The sequence below is a fragment of the Merops nubicus genome, unplaced genomic scaffold (assembly GCF_000691845.1).
Source record: "Merops nubicus isolate BGI_N331 unplaced genomic scaffold, ASM69184v1 scaffold455, whole genome shotgun sequence".
NCBI lineage: Eukaryota > Metazoa > Chordata > Aves > Coraciiformes > Meropidae > Merops > Merops nubicus.
The window spans coordinates 5,836-11,670 of NW_008611407.1; positions in this window are offsets into that span (position 1 = coordinate 5,836).

Genomic DNA, 5,835 nt, shown 5'->3' on the forward strand with positions numbered 1-5,835 from the left:
AGCTCAGCCCTGGCAGAGGCAGGGATCAGAGCAAGGCTCCATCCTTCAGCACACGGGGAAGAGAGGAGAGGACCAGAAGGTCCTTCTTGGTCAGAAGGTCACTTGGGTGAGCGTATCTCCCAACACATGAGGATGATGACGGTCTGAAGCCAGAGGAGCTGCAGATGAAGAGCAATGCCCAAGCTCAGCCCCTCCTCTCCCCTGCTTGCCATCAGCCATGTGTTCACCAGCACATGATGGGGTGACCTCCTTGGGGCTCTGCCACCGAGTCAACACCACGGGGAGCTGCTCCCCTGGCTGCCCTGAACGGGGGGGAAAGCAAAGCTGAGCAGTGGAGAACTTGGAGAAAATACTCCCCAAATCCAGTGGATCTTCGAGTCAATCCTCAGGAGTACTGACCAAGGAGAGGGCTGGGGTGGTTTGCTCAGCCCCAGGACAGAGGCTGGTAGAAGACACATCTCCAAGTGACTGGCTCCTCTCCCTTCTCTCCTGCACTGCAGAGTTTGAGGTGTTCAGGCCTGTTTTTGTATGTAAATATTCCTGCTATTCATTCGCCATGTATCCAGCACACTCCACTTACCTGTGCACTGCACTGGGGGGACTCATTTTGGAGGGGAGGGGGGAGAATTTAAAAAAAAAAACACCAAACCAAACAAGAAAATAAGAAAGGAAAAGCTAAAGGGCAGGCTGGGAGGGGATCCAAATTCACCATGAAGCAGGACAACACCTCCCACCCAGATGACCCCACACCACGGCTTCATCCCCACCCTGACAGCAGTGAGTTCAGCTCTTGAACCTTGCAGCAAGAGGAGAAGAAGAGCTCTTGGCATCTCCAGGTGCTTCCAGGAGCGTGGTTGCTCCCCAGCAGCCCTGAGAGAGGAGCAGCAGATGGTGGCCCCACCTTTCTGTCCCGTGTGGGAGATGAAGAGGTGGGGCAGCAGCGAGGCTCCGTGCCTGGAGATCCCCTTCCCAGCACAGAGATGCCAAAGTGCTTCAACAAATCAGGTCCAAAGACTTCCCAAGAGAACCCTACAGAGGTCAAGCAACCTTGAATCTTCCCGAGCAGGGACCGGTGAAGAGAACTGCTCAGCAAGTGCTTAGAGTGATTTCTATCTGAACAGGAATTGTACATTTATTTATTTTTCCAGACACCCTATTTTTAAACCACTAATATTTTATAGTAGATTTTCCTTCCCCTATTTAAAGAACTATTTCCACAGAAGAGGAAGAAGAAGAAAAAGAAAAAAGTATGTTTTTTATGTTGAGAACATTCTTTTTGGGAAATGAACACAAAAAATCAGGTAGGAAATGCAGTGATGAGCATTTTGGCCTTAATCCTTCCCTTTGTAGAATGTAGCCATAATTGTTAGACCAAATATATTAAAATTTTAAAAATAAATCAATATAAATCAACCTACCCAGGCATTTCCTCCCTCCCTGCACTCCTCCCTTCCCCACGCTCCTCTTCTCTCCCCCAAAAACAGCTTTAACATCCTTGTACAAAGAGATTATGGCTCTTACCTTTTGGGGAGAGCTTCACGAGCAGCTCAGACGTCCTGGCAAGAGACTTTTCTATTTTCAGATCCACAAGGAACATGTAAATATTTTAGGAGCCTGGATCTCCCCCTCACAGTGCCGTGACCCAGCTGATGAGGTTGAGGCTGGGACCATTGCCTCCAGGAGATGACACCATCCATAAGGGGCTGCAGAAGGAGAACCTGTTTCACAAGGTTTGGAACAGGTTGCCCAGAAAAGTGGATGTCCCATCCCTGGCACCATTCCAGGTGAGGTTGGATGAGGCTCTGAGCAACCTGCTCTAGTTGGGGCTGTCCCTGCTGAGTGCAGGGGGTTGGACTAGAGGAGCTCTAAAGGTTCCTTCCCACCCAAACCATTCCATGATTCCGAGGTGGCTACCTGTTGAATCTTGCACATATACTAGAGCTCTTACCTACTGTGTAGCAGCATCTCTCATGGGGACAGGAGTCTGATTTACACTGGAATTTACTGAGGAACTGGATTGTAGAGATTATTCTTGCATTTTCCTACAAATATATTTTGAAAGCATCATGTATTTCTGTCAATAAACATTCTTATGTAAAAGACTCCGTTTCTTGGCTGGGGGAACAGGCCTGGGGGGAGCAGAGCTTGGCCCAAGAGTCACAAATATCCATACGTAGATGTCACAACCAGCCATGCATGGTTGGAGCTCGTTTGGACACCCAGCAAGGGCTCTGTGTGCTCCTGTTCCCAACAACATGTAAAATCATTGAGAAAATGGGACTAAACCCAACCCAGACTTTAGGAGTTAGCCAACCACAGGGAGTTTGTGTTTCTCCCATGCAGAAGAAAGGAGGATAGTGGTGAAAAACTTCCCTTTTTTAAAAAAACAAAACCACAGGAAAGGCTGAGGGGTTTGATGTCCAGCTGCTGTGGGTGTGGGCAGCCCCACCACAGCCAGGGCACGTGTCTGAACTGCTGGTGCTCATGGGAGGGGAGGGAGAACCCTTATTCCTAAATCCCATCCTGACTCAGTCCTAGCCTGCAACCTCTCCTCACACCTAGGCCAGGCTGTGGAGGAGGGAATCAAACTTCCTGCACCCTGAGGAAGGAGGTTTGTCACTCAAGGGCAGCAGCAGGGCGGGCAGGTTCAGCATCTCCATTGGCCTTCAAGCACCCAAAATAAAACTTGTTGTTCCATGTTAAGTTTCTGTGTATGCCAAGGAAGGAAAAAAAAAATAATAAAAAAGGAATTTGGTTTGATTCAAACATAAAAATCAATGTTTGCATCAGCCTGTGTTCTACCCCTGTGTTCCTCCTCTCCACCACAAGAGCTCCACAGATGTCCTTCCACTCTTGGGAGCCAGCAATGGCAGAAGGAACAGATCTTACACAAACACCTTTGCTAGCATATACATTTTTATTAAGAAAAAAAAAAAAATGAACAAAATACATTCTCTCCTTATGTACATTACATACAACGTAGCTACATGGTAGATATTCCTGGGATCACTCACTCATTTCTGTACAGCACGGGGCTCACGCAGCCACCCAGGAGTGACCGACCAGGATTTATGCCAAGGAAGAACATGAACAGCCCAGGCTGAAGAAGGATCAGCCCTTTATCTGTAAAGAGAAGGGCAGGATGGGGAATCACAGAGTCCAGGAGCTGCTGCCTGCACCCACCGTGGGCTCTCTGCAGGACTCATGAGTATCTGACTTGCCCATTTAGACCCACGTGCAGTTGGCAGCGTCCTCCACCCCACGGATGCTCCTCTCCAGCCCAGGGCTGTCTGCACCTCCTGCTTCAGCTCGTGGCCAGGTGTCCCAGCCAACAACTGCAGGACAGACACCAACAGGAGCTCAGACAGACACCAGAGCCTGAGGGGTTGCTGTCGAGATGCTTCAAGCCACAACACACACAACGAGGCCAAGCTGTGGGCAGAGGGTCCAGCTCCAAGCACCACACGGGGGTATGCAGATTTTGGGGAGCACATGAGGGTGTAGAGGACGAGATAACAAACACTGAAGGTCCAAACCAACCAACCACCACAGGGTACAGTGCTATGGTAAAAGCCCCCATCACCAGGTCATGGTGGCCAGCCATGGGGTTCAACCTCAAGCTCCCCAAATCCTGCCTGTGCTATCAACTCACCCAAAAGAGAGGCTGTTCCAGCAGCTGCACAACGCTCAAAGGGAAGATGTTTTACTGAGGATTAACACTTCTCCAACAAGGCATGTTGCACCTCAGCACCTAAATGCATGAGATGCCCACCATCAAGCCCACAAGGAGGGGAACATCACCTCCCCTCGACTGAGACTGAGCCAAGGGGCTCCCATTTTCTGCCCCTAGGCAGAGTGGTCTGCAAGGCTGGGGGCCTCCAAGGCTCCAGACTCCCCCAACCACGTTGGTTTGTATAATTAAGCTCTTTTCTCCAGCTTGAGGTCTCCCCAGCATCTCCTCATTTCCTGCTGTGGAGGAGGGGATGCTAGAAAATGCAGCTTTAGTAAATAGTAACAGCTACTAATGAGCAGGGATTTGTTTTCTTTTCCACCACCCAACACAGCAGCTTCTGAGGTGGAAAGTGTTTTACACATCAGAACATCAGGAGGACAGGAATGAGGAGGGAGAGATGGGGGGAATATTCAGCCCCCTGTGGCTGGGTAAGGGTCTTCTCCAGTACAGGAGCTCTCCAGAAGGGAATCAGGGTGGCAGCTCTTGTATAGCACATGTCACCACAGCCTGAGCACAGGTAGAAGGATCAGCCACTGTTCAGACTTTTGCAGTGAAGTCTTTGACTTGCACCCAAGCAAGCACAGGTTGGTCAGAGCCCTTTTTCCTGTTTAAGAGCTGAGGGGTTTGTTAAAACAAAAATCACTTTCCAGCCTCCACGTGGCTTCTTCCATGAAGAGACTGTTCACCTGCTGCAGCAGTTTTCATTTTTGTGAAACATGAACTAATTGATTGAATCCCTTGAGCAGCTAGTTATAAAATCAGGATATTTAAAGTGTATTTGCTCGTCACGGGGGAGGAAAACCTGTCCATTGGTAGTTGGGATGTGGAGAAGGCTGCAACCACTGGAGCCTCTCTGGTGGTCTAGGCCTCCCCACCATCACATTAATTAAAAAGCAGCTAATCTCCCTTAATCTCACTGGCAGCTTTCATCAGACAGCTCAGAACATTTTTTTCTCAGGTTTTAACAATCTTTTAAGGCTGCCAGACCTGGTCTGATAGCTGCCTGTGCTGCAGAACCTCCAGTATGTTGGAACAGTGTTAAGCCCAGTTGGCTCCCTCAGAATTGCTGCAGGGGGACTGGGGAGGGGAAAAAAAAAAATTGTATTATCTCTCTGGTGTCTTTGAGGTGGAGAGAGCCAAAGCTTGAGGAGAAACTCCAGGCCTAGAAGGTCCTGGTAGTGCATCACTTCCATTTGAAAGAGAGCCAGAGAATCCAGCTCACAGGGAAAAATCAGCCCTAAACAAGAGAACTACTTGTTAAGAGAGTCTTCAAAGTCCTCCCACAAAAGAGACTGCATCCTAAACATCTGCTGACATGAGCCACCACCACATCAGCCCCAAGCCTACTGCTCTTCCCATTCCCTCTGCCCCACTACACTGTGGAAACAAATCAAACCCCCCAACTATGAGCTGTTTGATTCCACTGGGAATGAGGAAAGCAACAGCAGAAACCCAGGAGAGCTCAGGGGTTGGCATCTCCACCTTTTCCTTCTGCCAGACTGCTGGCACCCTCCTGGGGCCAGGGAAAATGAACCTTGCTGAGACAGGAGGAAGGGGCATCAGCATTAGGATTTGGGTCACAGAGGGGCACCAGTAAGGAGGTGTGTGCTGCAGGGTTACACTGACCACATAGCTGCTGGGGAGTCACCTCAGGAGCTTCCATCTCCTCACCCTGCAGAGGAACAGCCCTTGGGAGGAACAAGGTGAATCAGAAGGAGCCTCCCCGACGGTCAGAGGCAGCAGAAAGGGGTTTTGCTAAGGAAGCAACTAGAGTGTGATGATGCAACGTGGAGAAACTGGTGCCTCAGTAGCCACCCCACAGCTCTAACCTTTAATTCCTCAGCAGGTACCCTGCGGAACTCAGGGAAGTGGGAAGGCCCAGCATTTAACAGCACTGAGCAGTCACAGGGAGGGGAAAAGTCAGAACACAGCAGGGAATAAATACCCAAGGGACTGTGTTTTGACCCTTGTGCTGGGCAGGGTCGCTGCTAGTGAGATTTTCCTTTCAAATTCACAGCAAATCCAAAAATCTACCCTGGTAGAGCCAGCCTGGAGCTATCCCCTGATGCCACTTTTCCCAGGAACGCTGGAGCTGAACAGAA